General features: G+C 43.8%; 1 protein-coding gene and 1 pseudogene across 1 annotated transcript in view; one reads left to right on the plus strand and one right to left on the minus strand.

Annotated features, from left to right (window-relative positions):
* The window catches only part of LOC126996281 (basic proline-rich protein-like), a 93501-nt pseudogene extending 92624 nt beyond the window's left edge, over window positions 1–877 (minus strand).
* Window positions 1–15261, plus strand: part of LOC126995930 (uncharacterized) — a 272074-nt gene that overhangs the window by 149229 nt on the left and 107584 nt on the right. The window lies entirely within an intron of this gene.

The following is a 15261-nucleotide window of genomic DNA, read 5'->3' on the forward strand; positions in this document are numbered from 1 at the left end:
AACGAAGGGTAGGAGGATGAGAAGGAACAAGAATATGAACAAGAAGAAAAAGAACAAGAACCAGAAGAAAGGAGAAGGAATGCTAGATGAAGGCATGAGAAAAATGAAAAAAAAGGCAAATGAGAAGAAGAATAAGGAGGGGAAAAGTATGAATTAAGGAAAGTAGAAGGAAGAGAAGGAAGGGGAGGAGGAAGAGGTTGGATAGTTAAGGAGGATAAGAAGGAAGAACGTATTCATATCCTTAGCCATGTGGAGAAGAAGGGACGAAGAGTACAGGATGAAGAAGAAGTAGGATAGTTAAAGAGGAGGAGAAGGAAGGACGCTAAGAAGGCAGGAGGGCAGGAGAGGAGGCAAGGAGAGCAGGAGAGCAGGAAATTTACATAGCCTGCTGCGTAATACGTTTCTCTGCTCCCTCTCATGACCGGAATTTAGCGCCTTCGAATTAGCATACAAATATATGTGAATCTATCGGTGTAATTCCCTATCCTTGTTCCAACTTATAATGCCACCAGATTATGCAAATGCGGCGGAATACATTGTCCCATTATACGCAGGGGGGCTTCAAGTTATGGGCTCGTAAGACACTCTGAGCCTCCCTACATGAAAATACATCAGCACATTTTTAACCCGTTCGAATCAGGTACCAGACATTAGGCGGCTGTTGTTTGGGGGGCGAGTTTGGGTGGCCTTGGGCTGGGTGCAGTGAGGTGAGGTGAGGTGAGGTTTTCCGTGGTAAGGCGTGGGTCGGACAAGGTGACGTGTGTGTTTGTCCTTGTTTGTATATGTTTGTGAGCATGACTGACCCTTGCCCCTCTCTCCTTAGCATGCCTACCTACCCAAATGCCTACCTACTTACCTTTTCTTCCCTTTTGATCATCCTTACCTGCAAAAATTTAATCCCTGTCCCACATACGATTTTGCTTGTGGTCCTCCTATTCTTCCTCCTCCTTGTCGTCGTTGTGGTCTCGTAAATTGAAAGGTCATGGCATATTGAGGTCGTTTGTCGTCGTGGGGGGAAAGGAATAACTTGTACCTGGCCGCGTCCCTTCCCTCGTGTACCTGTGCGTTGAAAGGGAAAGGGAGTCCGGCACACTTGTCTTCCCTTACCTACCTATATTGTGAAAAGGGAAAGTGTTTGGTACTGCTGAGAGAGAGAGAGAGAGAGAGAGAGAGAGAGAGAGAGAGAGAGAGAGAGAGAGAGAGAGAGAGAGAGAGAGAGAGAGAGAGAGAGAGAGAGAGAGAGAGTAAACAAGGAAGTTATTAAGTAAACAGATTGAAAAGGCTGAGGGGACATGATAAAGGAGGAGGAGGAGGAAGAAGAAAAAATAAAAAGGACAAAGACTACAAGAACTACGAAACACAAGAAGAGGAGGAAGCCGATAGAAAGGAAAAGGTGGACATGGGACAAGGAGGGGAGGAAAGGGTGGAGGAGGAGAGATGATGAGGGGAAAAGAGAAGAGAGGGACAAAAGAGAGATATGGGTCCTTCACTGAACACACCTGCCGTCTGGTGGCCCTGGTGGAACTACCAAAAATTAATATGCACGCGGCGTACGTTCAAATAATTTTTCTTACCAGTTTTTTTTTTTTGCTGTTATTTAGAAATCACATTTTTCTCATAGCTACGGTATAGAGACACTTGACTTACTAGTAGTATTTAAGAAACGAGGAAATGCAAGAAATAGGAAATTTAAATATATTTTTTTCCCACATAAACAATCGTCACATGCTCTATGTTGTTCCTTTAAAGTTCCATGTAGTGAATGTAATATTATAAGATGCTAAAGATATATGTATTATGATTTAAATTAGAAATATGAAATAAGTATAAAACATATGCCGGCAGCGTACGATATGTTTAGCAGAAATGTAAACAACCTCCCGACCAAGACCAAGACCAAGACCTCCCGCGCTCTGATTGGAGGGACAGTGGATATATCGTGTGTGAGGCAGCGGCGTGCCAGCCGGAGTTATGTTGAGAAATTTTCAACACTACCTTCCACCACTACTTTATGATTTTTAGAGCATGACACCATATCAGACTTGTTTGACTTCTCTTTCCTTTCATGACGGAAATACTTACCAAGAGGCCGCATTGATGCATTCCTATTAACCACAGGATGGAGTGTTGTAGGATATATTGATGAATGCTCTTATTTTGCCAACAGTGTTCATTACAACGACATGAATAATGTACAGCATGCAGATTTTTTGGTGTAAACATGATATGACAAATACAACTCTGATATTATGCTAGTTTGGTACAGAAAAATGTCAATTAAGCCTCGCTGGACCCCAGCACGCCGCAGGGCTTGGCTCTGGCAGAGGCTCCAGCAGGGCCACCAGATGGCAGGTCAGTTCGATGAAGGACCGCGTTTCCGTACTCCAAAAGTTGCCAGTGATCGCTAGCTACTTTAACTAAAAAAGGAGATAGAAAGAAGAATTGTAAAGCTGGCAAAAGTGTTCCTGATACAGTGCTGGGAAAAAAGGACACAAATGCTTGAATAAGTGCACAGAAAAACAATGAAAATAAGTGATTTCAGCAACAAACAGAAAATTATAATACAATACCGTATTACAGTGAGGAAAGATACGTAACACAATACTATTGAAAAATTAAGTGTGTGATACAAGAAGAAGAGAGGACCGAGGGGAGAAGGACCTAAGAACCGATACAAAGCGTTACAGGTCAAAAGAAGAAGAAGAAGCTGGTTTGGTTTGATTTGGTTTGGTTATGGACAATCTCAGAAGAGAATGCCAAGCCGTATTAATACATATGGTAACGTTAGTCTGTGTTCGCTATTTATTAATTGCTTTAGTGTATCAAGTGCCTAAAATTGATGGTACAAAAGTTTTTTGTTGACCAAAAAGAAAAGAACTTTTTTTTCCAAGGTCATAGGTTGTACAGCGGTCCAACCAAAGGTTCATAATTTCATTTATCATAATACCGCATCTGTGTCAAAGATTATTGAAGAAAAATGTTCTCAACATTCATAATTTTGTTTTGAATTACACTGGGATAAGCAAAAAAAATTTCTCATAGTAGACCCTGTTTTCTGTACCATATTATGCTTTCCAGATAATCTGGCATCTTTTTTCAAGGGATGGAACTGCTCTAATTGAGACTATTGAGAGACAAGAGAGAGAGAGAGAGAGAGAGAGAGAGAGAGAGAGAGAGAGAGAGAGAGAGAGAGAGAGACGCCTGGTAGCAAGCCGGTCTCCTTGAATATGCCAGCCTGTGTGGGCGGACCGCGTGGCGAGGCTTTTATTTGATGTAACACCGCCAGATGTGGACCGAATATCTGACTGAACTCTGCGGATAAGCAACAGTAAGAGAGAAGGAAGGGGGAATAAGAAAACGAAAGAAGAAAAGGAGAGAAGGAAAGGGGAATTAAGAAAAGTAGGAAAGGAAGGAAGGAAGGAAGGGAAGGTAGAAAGGAAAGAAAGAAAGGAGAGAAAGTAAGGAGAAAGGAAGCAAAAGAAAGGAAGACAGGAAGGGAAGAAGGAAAGAAGGAAAGGAAAAAATGAAAAAAAGTAAGGAAGGAAAAGAGGAAGGGAAAAAGTAAGGAAAGAAAGAAGGAAGAAAGTCAAGAAAGGAAGAAAGGAAGGAGGAAGAGAAGGTGAAGTGGAAGAGCTGAGGATAGCGCGAAGGAAAAAAGTTACCTTGCAAAGTCGGAAACAAGTCTTGACATGTTACGCAGTTCTCTCACCCCCCGCGCCCCCCTACCACTAAAACTACTACTACTACAACTACTACTGATGCTGGTGTTGCTACATTTCACCCAGTAACAACATGAATAATAATAATGATAATAATAAACAATGACCTTCGCTTTAGTCTCGGCGGAGATGATACAAACAGCTTTCGCTCCGGTCACGTATTTCCCTTACCTTTCAATGCACAGAAACAAGCTCTCGTAGTAAATGATGCATCTCCAATACTACCTGCACTAAATCTCGCGACGGGGGGAAAAAAACAGCAAGCACTATTATCCTCACCAATAAAAAGAGAGTTTAGCGCCGCGCCCCGATCCTCAATATCATAATTAACATTTAGAAAACCGTGCGTCGTCGGGTTCGCATATACAACACACACATTCATTTACCTCAGAGTTCCGACGTTGCCATGGAGACGCGGAGGAGGACGAGACGAGGAGGAGGAGGAGGAAGTAGGGGGAGGTGGTTTATCGGGTTCAGGGCGAGGCTTCAAACGCTTCGCTCGGTCAAAGTTCGAAACTCCGAGTCGTGGTGCTCATGATGTTTGTGATGTGTAGCGTCGTTTCAAAGTATGTTTCCTTTAGGGCTTCGGCGTACCCCTGGAGATGAGGAGGAAAGGAGGAGGGAGGTAAACATGCTTCAGTGAGGCTTCAAACTAGACGGCCGGTGCGAGAATCGGAGCTTCGGGTCGCGGGACTTCATGAACCTTGTGGGACGGGGCTTCGTTTCAGCGCGCCTCTCCCTTGTTGACTTGGAGGGAAAGTTTTTACATTGGGGACGTGGGGTGGGGGGGAGGGGGTATGTTTCCAAGGGGGGTGCCTTTTATTTTCTCGATTTCAAGATCAAAGGTATGACACAGGCTTGTTCTCTCTCTCTTTCACTCACTCTCTCTCTCTCTCTCTCTGTTTGACCGCGAAACACACACACACACACCCACACCCACACCCCCCCACACAGATCAAGGGTGAAGAGAGAGAGAGAGAGAGAGAGAGAGAGAGAGAGAGAGAGAGAACCCTTGACAGCTTTACTCACCTGAATCGGCTTATCCCCTTCACCTGTTTGTCAATGTCCCTCTCCGCCTTCTACTTCTACTTCTAAAAAAAAAAAAAAAAAATCATTATCACCCCGCTCCTCCCCTCCCCTGCTTCTTCACATCCCTCCTTGCCCCTCCCCTTCCCTCCTCTTCCCTTCCCTTCCCTTCCCTTCCCTTCCCTTCCCTTCCCTTACCCTCATTTCCATTACCTTGCCTTACCTTACCTTGCCTTACCTACCCTCTTTTTTTCAGCCCTTCCCTTCCCTTCCCTTCCCTTCCCTTCCCTTATCCTCTCTTCTCTTCTCTTTCCTCTTCTTACCTTCCCTTCCCATACCTTTCCTTTGCTTATTTTTTTGTATTTATTTCTCATATTTCTTTCCCTTCTATGTCTTTTCCTCCTATTTCTTTCCCCTTTATTTCTTTCCCTCTTTCTTCCCTCCTATTTCTTCCCTTCTAACGCTGGGTAACGGAGTCTGAAGATGGTCGAGGCAAAGAGGAGTCTCAGGGCTCCCACACAGTGGCCAGAACGAGGCGACACCATTAGCCGCCTCTGCCTGTTAGTGGGAATAAGTGTCTGGGCGGGGATGTTGCAAGGCGTAGAGGAGATCAGGGAGGGTTAGCATGGCGTCATCCTCGGCTGTTAGCTTGGCCAGGTAGTAAAGGAGACAGGTAGGAAAGGCGACAGGTGAAGCTTTGTTGTTAAGTATAAGGAAGGTGTTGGTAGGTCGCTGGTTCAACAAAGAAAATAATAAATAGATCTTAGAGGGTTAGTCTGGCGTCATCCCCGGTTGTTAGCGTGGCCAGGTAGCTTTAGAGACAGGTAGGTAAGGCGAGAGGTGAAGCTTTCGTTATGATGTGTAAGGAAGGTGTTGGTAGGTCGATGGTTCAACAAAGAAAATAGAAAATAGATTAGTGAGCGTTAGTCTGGCGTCATCCCCGGCTGTTAGCGTGGACAGGTAGCTTTAGAGGCAGGTAGGTAAGGTGACAGGTGAAGCTTTGTTGTTCAGCGTAAGGAAGGTGTTGATAGTTTGCTGGTTGCACATATGTCGAAAGTTGAAGAGCAGCAGTGATCTATTTAGTTCAAAAAGTGTCTCTTGTGTTCTCTCTACCGATAGTTTAAGTCGTAGGAAGGGGGGAATATAGTTAAAGGTACGAAAACTGTTATATTTAAGAGATAGCAGCAGCGGTATAGCAGGCTTTCTTTTTTTGTTCGCCCTTGAGCTTTGATGTAAAATGATAAAAATAAAACTTACCGTCGGGGGAGGCTGCGTGTCGGTTTAGCGTCATCTCCCGAAGAGTGCTTGAAGGCGTGTCGGCGTGGTGGCCTCTCATTGGTGTTGTGACGCCGTGACTACATACCCAAATCAATCAGTCAATCAGTCAATCAATCAATCAATCAATCAATCAATCAATCAATCAATCAATCAAATAATCAATCAATTAGGCAATCGATCAGTCAGTCAACCAACCAACCAAACAATCAATCAACCAACCAATCAGTCAATCTATTAACCAATCAATCAGTCAACCAACCAATCAACCAATCAATCAACCAACTAACCAACCAACCAACCAACCAACCAACCAATCAACCAACCAACCAACCAACCAACCAATCAACCAACCAACCAACCAATCATCCAATCAATCAACCAACCAACCAATCAACCAATCAATCAATCAACCAACCAACCAACCAACCAACCAACCAACCAACCAATCAACCAACCAACCAACCAATCAACCAATCAATCAACCAACCAACCAACCAACCAACCAATCAACCAATCAATCAACCAACCAACCAATCAATCAACCAACCAGTCAATCAATCAACCAAAAACCAACCAACCAATCAACCAACCAACCAGCCAACCAACCAAACAACCAACCAATCAACCAACCAACCAACCAACCAATCAATCAATCAATCAATCAATCAATCAATCAATCAATCCACCAACCAACCAACCAACCAACCAAATAATCAATCAATCAATCAATCAATCCACCAACCAACCAACCAACCAACCAATCAATCAATCATTCATTTTCTGGCTCTCAAGAACGGTTAGTTGGGCCGTTCAGCTCTCCTTTAGGCCTAGCAAATGCACACTTAGGGAAAGGACGCGGACAGATGTTTCATGGCTCGAAAAAAAATATTATAATAAAACAAACTCTTCAATGAACTTTAGTACCCTCTTCTGCTCAAAGCGACACTACTTGAACCTAAAACCGACACCATCATTTTGCAGGATCGAAACAACACGCTGAGCTGAACCTAATCATATTTTCCAACCCTCTAAAAGCTGACGGATTTGTCTACACAAATGCGATCTTAACCACCAGAAAATAGATGAGTTTTTTTCGTCCTGTAAAAGGGAAATAACAGGCACAGGTAATCCAGGCAGGTTATTTCCCGAGGGTGTGAACACGAGCATGCCGGGGACAGGGATTGCAGGGTACGTATTGACAGGGGAGAGGGAAAGGGTTGAAGGGGTGCGGAGGACTTGGCGAGTCTATAGCAAGGGTGAGGGATTGTAGGGTACGTACTGACAGGGGAGAGGGAAAGGGTTGAAGGAGTGAGGAGGACTTGAATGGTGAGTTTTGCGAGTCCATAGCAGGGGTGAATGATTGCAGGGTACGTACTGACAGGGGAGAGGGAAAGGGTTGCAGGGGTGAGGGAGACAGAGTGGAGTGAGAGCTACAAGAGAAGTACATAACAGGGGAGACAGGGATTGCAGGGTTCATATTGACAGGGGAGAGGGAGAGGGTTGCCAGGGAAATATATAGCATAGGTGAAGGTTTGCAGGGTACATATAGACAAGGGAGTGGGAAAGGGTTGCAGGGGTGAGGGAGACAAGAGTGGAGTGAGAGCTACAAGGGAAGAACATAACAGGGGAGACAGGCTTTGCAGGGTACATTATTGACAGGGGAGAGAGAGAGGGTTGCAGGGGAAGTGCATAGCAGGGGTTGCAGGGTATACTATAGTGACAGGGGAAAAGATGAGTGTTACAGGAGTGAACAAAGCAGAGGTGAGAGATAGTTACTGCAGGGTGGAATTTGATAGGGGAGTGTGTGTGCGTTGCAGGGGTGAGAGATAGGGACTGCAGAGTGGACTTTGATAGGGGATTGTGTAAGTGTGTGTTGCAGGGGTGAGGGGGGCTGTGTGGGATGAGGGCTGCGTTAGGGAGGTGACAGGGGATGGGAGAGGTAGGGTAGACAGGGAGGGGACAGGGAGGAGACGTTTAGGATGCTGCAGGGTATAAAAGGAGGATGAAGGGTACACTCATAAGCCTCTGTACATATTCTGGGCCCGTGTACGTCCTGAGCCTGTGTGCGTGTTTGTGTGCGTGAAGCCTCGAGGCCACGTGGAATATTTAACTCCTTCGTCCGTGTTATGGAGGAGGAGGAGGAGGAGGAGGGGGAGGAGGAGGAGGTAAGGGAGATGAGGATGAGAGGCGAGATTTCAAGTGGGTGAATGATGAGGGCGAAGGGAGATGATGATGATGGGGGGAAAGAGGGTGGCAGGAGGAGGACGGTGAGGCAGGTGATGGGGGGGTGCAGAAGGGAAGAGGAGGATGAGGGAGAAACGAGGGAGGTTATGAAGAGGTGGTATGATGAGGGACTAGGTAGAGGCGATAGGTGTAAGGAGTAAGGGAGACTAAAAGAGTGTATAGTGACAGGGGTGAGGGAGGGGAAGGGGTAGCAACAGGGGTGAGGAAGGGGTAGGGGTGTAGATTGACAGGTGTGAGGGAGGGGCAGGGGGTAGTAATATGGGAAGGGGAGGAGAAAGATGTAGTAGCAAAGAGGAGGGAGGCAGGGGTATTTGTTGACAGGGATGGAGGAGACGGCAGGGGGGTAGTGGTAAAGGGGAGGGAGGCTGTAAGGGGTGGTGTCAGGGGTGATGGAGGGAGCCAGGAGTGAGGGATAGAGAAGGGAGGGAGGGAGCGGCAGGGGTGATGCAGGGAGCCAGGAGTGAGGAATAGAGAAGGGAGGGAGGGACAGGGTTCGAAAAGATGCAATTCCCGGGCCGCCAGACGCCAGATTCGGTTCTCGTGGCGGCTTTGAAATATTCGAGGGCCGGGAAGTGAAGATTTGGTGTCGCGGAGTCTGCAAGCTTGGGGAGGAGGACGTAGGAGTGGGTGATTGGGGGAGGGGGTGATTGGTGGAGAGGGTGATTGGGGGGGTGATTGATGGAGTGTGATTGGGGAGGGGTGATTGGGGGAGAGGGTGATTGGGGGAGGGGGTGATTGGGGAAGGGGGTGATTGAGGGAGAGGGTGATTGGGGGAGGGGGTGATTGGGGAAGGGGGTGATTGGGGGAGAGGGTGATTGGGGAGAGGGTGATTGGGGAGGGGGTGATTGGAGGAGAGGGTGATTGGGGAGGGGGTGATTGGAGGAGAGGGTGACTGGGGAGGGGGTGATTGGGGAAGAGGGTGATTGGGGAAGGGGGTGATTCGGGAAGGGGATGATTGGGGAGAGGGTGATTAAGGGAGGGGGTGATTGGGGAAGAGGGTGATTGGCTACTCTTTCTCTCCTACTCCTACTCCTACTCTACATATTAAGACTCTTCTCAATCATATAAATTTATCCATTTTTAAAAAATCTGTGAAAACTTATTTATTTAATTGTCAAAGTAGTAATCAAATGTAGTGTGTGGTATGAACTTAGTTTCACAAGTGTAATGTTCATTATTATTATTATTATTATTATTATTATTATTATTATTATTATTATTATTATTATTATTATTATTATTATTATTATTATTATTATTATTATTATTATTATTATTATTATTATTATTATAATTGATATTGTTATTGTTATTCTTAGCAACATATTATTATAATTATTCTTATTGTTCTATACGTTAGTTAATAATATATTAGGTACCAATTTTGTGCCAATGTAAACATTAAATAAAATAATATAATTCCATGTCTGTCGGGAAGCTTCGGCTTGACAGGCTGTGCCATTGCCATGTTTTATGTTATATTTATATATAACAATATTCTTATATTTTAAAGGCAATAAATATTTACTTACTTACTTACTTACTTACTTACTTACTTACTTACTCCTTACACTTAACTTCCAGGCGAGAATATGAACAGGTGTGTATGGGAGTTTAGAAAAAGAACAATCTCCTTTCGTTTGTCTGTTTCCATCTTCCTTGTGTATGGCTTGAAGGAATAAGAAGGAAGGAAGGAAGGGAAGGAAGGAAGGAAGGAAGGAAGGAGTAAGAGGTCTCAGTTTGTCTCCTCCTCCTCCTCCTACTACCACTACTACTACTAATGCTACTTCTACTACTACTACTACTACTACAAGACACCCACATAACTCAACATCCCTTACAGTACGAAACGGAAGACCAGAACACAGATAAAATAAATGAGAGAGCTAAAGATAAAAATAAAGCGATAGAAGGTAATATAAAAGCAAAAAACCGATGATAAAAAGGGTAACTAGGGATAAGAGCTGGTGAATCAATAGAGGAAAGGAAGGAGAAGAAAGAAGGGATGGTTATGTGGGGGGGAATGAGGGAGGGGAGAGGAAATCGAGAAGGAAATATTGAACACAACGCCATTTGTGTCGAAGAACATCACCACGACGACCGAGACGCAACAAACAGAGGTGGAGGAGCTTTTAAGAAGAACTACACGGGCTGACGAATTGAAAGAACAAGAACAAGAAAAAGGAGGCGAAAGGGGAAGAGGAAGACGAAAACGAGAAACGAAGAGGAGGAGGAGGAGGAGGAAGACGAAGAAAAAAAAAAAGGAGAGGCGGTAGAGGAGGAGGAAGAAGAAGACGAGATAGAGATACGAAAAGAAGAAGAAAAGTACAAGAACAAGAAGGAGGAGGAGGAAGAGAAAGGAGGAAGACGAGATAGAGAAGCAATTAAAGAGAAGAAGAAAAGTACAAGAACAAGAAGGAGGAGGAGGAGGAGGAAGAGAAAAGAGGAAGACGAAATAGATAAGCAAAGAGATGAAGAAAAGTACAAGAACAAAAAGGAGGAGGAGGAGGAGGAAGAGAGAGAAGGAAGACGAGATAGAGAAACGGAAAGAAGAAAAAAGAGCAAAAACAAGCAGTAGAATGTGGAGGACGAGAAAGACGAGGGAAAGAAACGAAGGAAGAAAAAGAGGAAAAAGAAGAAAAAGAGATAACAGAAGTCTATACAACACTTCATCCCTTCTGGCAATGCTTTGAGGTGTAGGAGGGGGGACTAAGAGAAAACGGAGGAGCGGGAGAACAAACAAAAGAGCAAAAACAAGCAGTAGAATGAGGAGGAAGAGAAAGACGAGGAAAAGAAACGAAAGAAGAAAAAGAGGAAAAAGAAGAAAAAGAGATAACAGAAGTCTATACAACGCTTCATCCCTTCTGGCAATGCTTTGAGGTGTAGGAGGGGGGACTAAGAGAAAACGGAGGAGCGGGAGAACAAAAACTGAGTATAGAAAAACGAAGGCAGGACACACTCTCTCACGGCCGAAGCCTCTTATAGTTATCCCGAAGAAGCTAATGTGTGCGTGCCCTCCGTGGGGTCTGCGGGGGACAAGAAGGGGAAAAAGGGGCTTAGAGGGGACACGTGCGGAGGGCGGAAGGGGACAGCAAGCCTCAGAGAAATGAAAAAGATGCAGCCTCTCCCCTCAAGTGTTTTTATCTCCTCTCGCGGGAAGGACAGAAGGGAGGAGTGTTGCGTCCCCATGGTGACCGCCCGTGTGTGTGTGTGTGTGTGTGTGTGTGTGTGTGTGTGTGTGTGTGTGTGTGTGTGCGACCTCATGTATACCTTTGTCCCACTATCTTCCTTGTTCTGTATCCTTTTCTGTTGTTTGTGTTTCTGTTACTGTCTGTTACTCTGTTTGTCTGTTTGTCTTCTTTCTTATGTGTCTGTGTTCTCCTTGTCCCTCTTTTTTCCTCTTTTCTGTGTCTTTTCCTCTATGCCACTTTCTCTGTCCTATTCTTTGTCTTTTTAACTGTCCCTTCCTGTATTTTTTTTCTTTCTGTGTCCCTGTCTATCTTCCTCTTTCTGTTTTTTTTTTTTTTTACATCAAAGTATGCAGCTCAAGGGCAACAAAAAGAGTACAAAAAAAAGGCCCGCTACTCGCCGCTCCCACAAAAGTAAAAAGCAAAGAGTAGCCAGAAGAGAGGTCAATTTGGGGTGGAGAGTCGTCTTGATACACTCCATAATTTATTCGTGTCTTTCTGCATCTCATCCTCGTGTCTTTGCTCTCATCTCATCTTTAGTCTGATCTGATCCTCTGTCCATCGCCCTGCCTCTTGGTCTGTGCTAATCTTTACTCCAATCACTTCCTCTCACCTTATTTTACCTGTCTTTGCCCTTTTTCCTTCACCTGTCTGTATCTGTCTGTTCCTCTCTGTTTCCTTATCTCCTGTCATCTCCTCTCCCTGCCTTTCTGTGTCTGTGCTCCTTTCTGTATTTCCTCACCTGTCCCTTCTTCTATCTCTCTCTTCCCCTTGTCGCCGTCTCTCTCCTTATCTTTGTCTTCCTCTCTGTCTCCTAACGTCTCCCTTCGTGCCCCTTCCTTTTTCCCTCTGTCCCTCCCTCCCCCTGTCGCCGTCCCTTTCCCCGTCTTTGTCCTCCTCCCCCGCCTCTCCTCGCCCTCGTTGTCCTCTCGTCACCGTCTTTACAGCCCGACAGAGGCCGCCACTCGACTCCCAAACCTTCGGAGTCTCCTGCGATAACTTTCTGCCTTCCTTCCTACCTGCCGACCTACCTTTCTCCTTTTTCTTGCGTTCATCTAATTTTCTTTTTCTGATAACTTTTTTTTTGCTCCCTTTTTAGTGTGTTTTATCGGTTTATCTTTTTCTTTTTTCTTCATTTAGTTTTCCTGTTTTTTTTTGTGGGGGGGGTTCTCTTTTTTTCTCTCTCTTTTGATCCACTTTTCTCCTTATTCTTTCGTTTATCTAATTTTCCTTTTCTGATAATTTTCCTTTTTACTCTCATTGTTTTTTGTCATTTTATCTTTTTCTTTCAGTTCATTTATTTTTCGTAGTCTTTTTTTTCCATCTGGCGACCCACCTTTCTGCTTTTCCTTTCGTTCATCTAATATTCTTTTTCTTCTTACTTATTTATACTCTTCTTCAGTGGATTATTTCATTACATCTTTTTCTTTCCCGTCATTTAGTTGTCCTAGTTTTATTTTTTGGGTGTCTTATATTATTTCAGGGTTTAGTTTCAAGTTGTTTTTTTGTCTTCTCGTTTATTTTTTCTTTATCTTTTTGGTTTGATGTTTTTTCTTTCATCTTTTTATTTCTTCTCGTATAACTTTTTATCTTCCATCTTCATTCTCTCTCTCTCTCTCTGTTTAGTCGCCTCTTTCCTCTTTTCTTTTCTCCTCCATCTGATTTTTCTCTCCATTTTCCTTCTGCCTTTCAGTTCCATTCCTTCCACTTTAATTCTTCCCTCGCTTCTATCTCCGGCCGAATGACCTTTCTCTCTTTCTCGCGTCTTCATTAAATTTTCGCTTTATCTCCTCTTCTTTTATCTCACCTTTCAGAGTCCTACATTTTTCTTTTGGTTCCTCTTTGTCTTTTTCCCTTTTATTCCTCTCTCTCCTCTCTTGAATCTGAGCATCACTTACACACTCGAAATAAGACACACATAAGACTTGCATTACCCTCCCAGGCCAGAGTGTGTAAGATAATGAAAGCAAGATGTAAGGAACCTCATAAGACAATATTACTCTCTTTGATAAGAAAGATACCAAGATAAACATTTAAAAAGACAAACAAGAGTGTGATATAACTTGAATAAACTCCCTTCACAAACCTTACTTTTATTTCCCTTTGCAACGTAACTACTTTTTTTTATAAGTAGCAGAAAGCATCCATATATTTCCTCACCCTCACACACACAATAGACGAATGGGAGATTGACTTTAGCACCACGGTAAAGCTTCTTCATCACCTTTCTCCTTTCCTTGCAATATATCTTATTAGGCGAAAGCATCCCATATTCTCCTTCATATTCTCCTTCACCTCCACACATACCTAGATGACAGACAGGAGAAGAGGAGGACGTATAGGAGGGTGGGGAAGGTGTCATAGGGGAGGGCGGTGCAGGTAAAATAACAGGTGGATAAGGGGAGGAAAGGGATGAGAAGGGTGATGAAAGGATGTGTAGGGAAGGGAGGAGGAAGGGGAAGGAGGTGTAAGGGGTAGGAAAAACAGGTGGATAAGGGGTGGAAAGGGATGAGGAGGAGGATGGAAGGATGTGTGGTGAAGGGATGGTGGAGGGGGAAGGAGGTGTAAAGAGAAGGAGGAACAGGTGAAATAGCAGGTGGATAAGGGGTGGAAAGGGAGGAGGTGGATGGAAGGACGTGGGGAAGGGAGGGGGGAGGGAAGGAGGTGTAAGGAGGAGAAACAGGTGAAATAACGGGTGGATTATGGGTGGAAAGGGATGAGGAGGGTGATGGAAGGATTGGGGAAGGGAGGGGGAGGGGGAAGGAGGTGTAAAGGGGAAGGAGAAACAGGTGGGTAAGGGGTGAAAAGGGATGAGGAGGGTGATGGAAGGATGTGTGGGGAAGGGAGGGGGGAGGGGGAAGGAGGTGTAAGGAGATGGAGAAACAGGTGGGTAAGGGGTGAAAAGGGATGAGGAGGGTGATGGAAGGATTGGGGAAGGAGGGGGGAGGGGGAAGGAGGTGTAAGGAGATGGAGAAACAGGTGGAATTTAAGGGGTCTTGAGAGACGGATCAAGGCGCCGAGGTGAAGCTCTGTAACACCTGTCCTTGATCTTGTTGTTTGTGTTGCGACCTTTTAACCGAAAGTAATTGAGAGGAAAAAATATATAAAGAAAAATCTATCTGAAAGGGCAAAGGGGAAAAAGAAAGGATGACCATTAGTGACATATCGCCTTGGCACTTTTTTCTTATTTTTTTTACAGTTATTGATTTTCTTGTATTAATCTTTATTTTTTTCTGGTGCAGTTCTTTTTCTTTTATTTTCTTTGTTTTCTTCCGTTTTTTTCTTTTATTGTTTACATTTTTATTTGATTTCTTCTTTTTTCTTTTGAAGTTGACTTTCTTTTATTTTTCTCATTTTTTTCCTTTTATAGTTGATTTTTTTTTACTCCTCTCTCATTTTGACAAGATAACGAAAAGCATTGAAAAAAGCACATGAAGAAACAGAAATAAGGAAAAAAAAAATATATATATATATATATATATATATATATATATATATATATATATATATATATATATATATATATATATATATATATATATATATATACGCATCAGATCAGAGAAAAGACGTGACAGACTTCATTTCTTTCATTATTGTTTTCATACCTTTTCTCTCTTTCCCCTTGTTTCTTCTACCATTTCTATTTTCTATTTCGTTTCGTTCCTTTTCTTCCATTTTCATAATTATATCATTTCTATCATTTTCCTTTCTCTTTCATTTCTTTTCGTGTGTTATCTAATAAGCGAGCCATAATTACCTTTGATGGAGGCTTCGTGGGCAGGATCAGCGGCCCATGATTCACG

The sequence above is a fragment of the Eriocheir sinensis genome, chromosome 9 (genome assembly GCF_024679095.1).
Source record: "Eriocheir sinensis breed Jianghai 21 chromosome 9, ASM2467909v1, whole genome shotgun sequence".
Classification (NCBI taxonomy): domain Eukaryota; kingdom Metazoa; phylum Arthropoda; class Malacostraca; order Decapoda; family Varunidae; genus Eriocheir; species Eriocheir sinensis.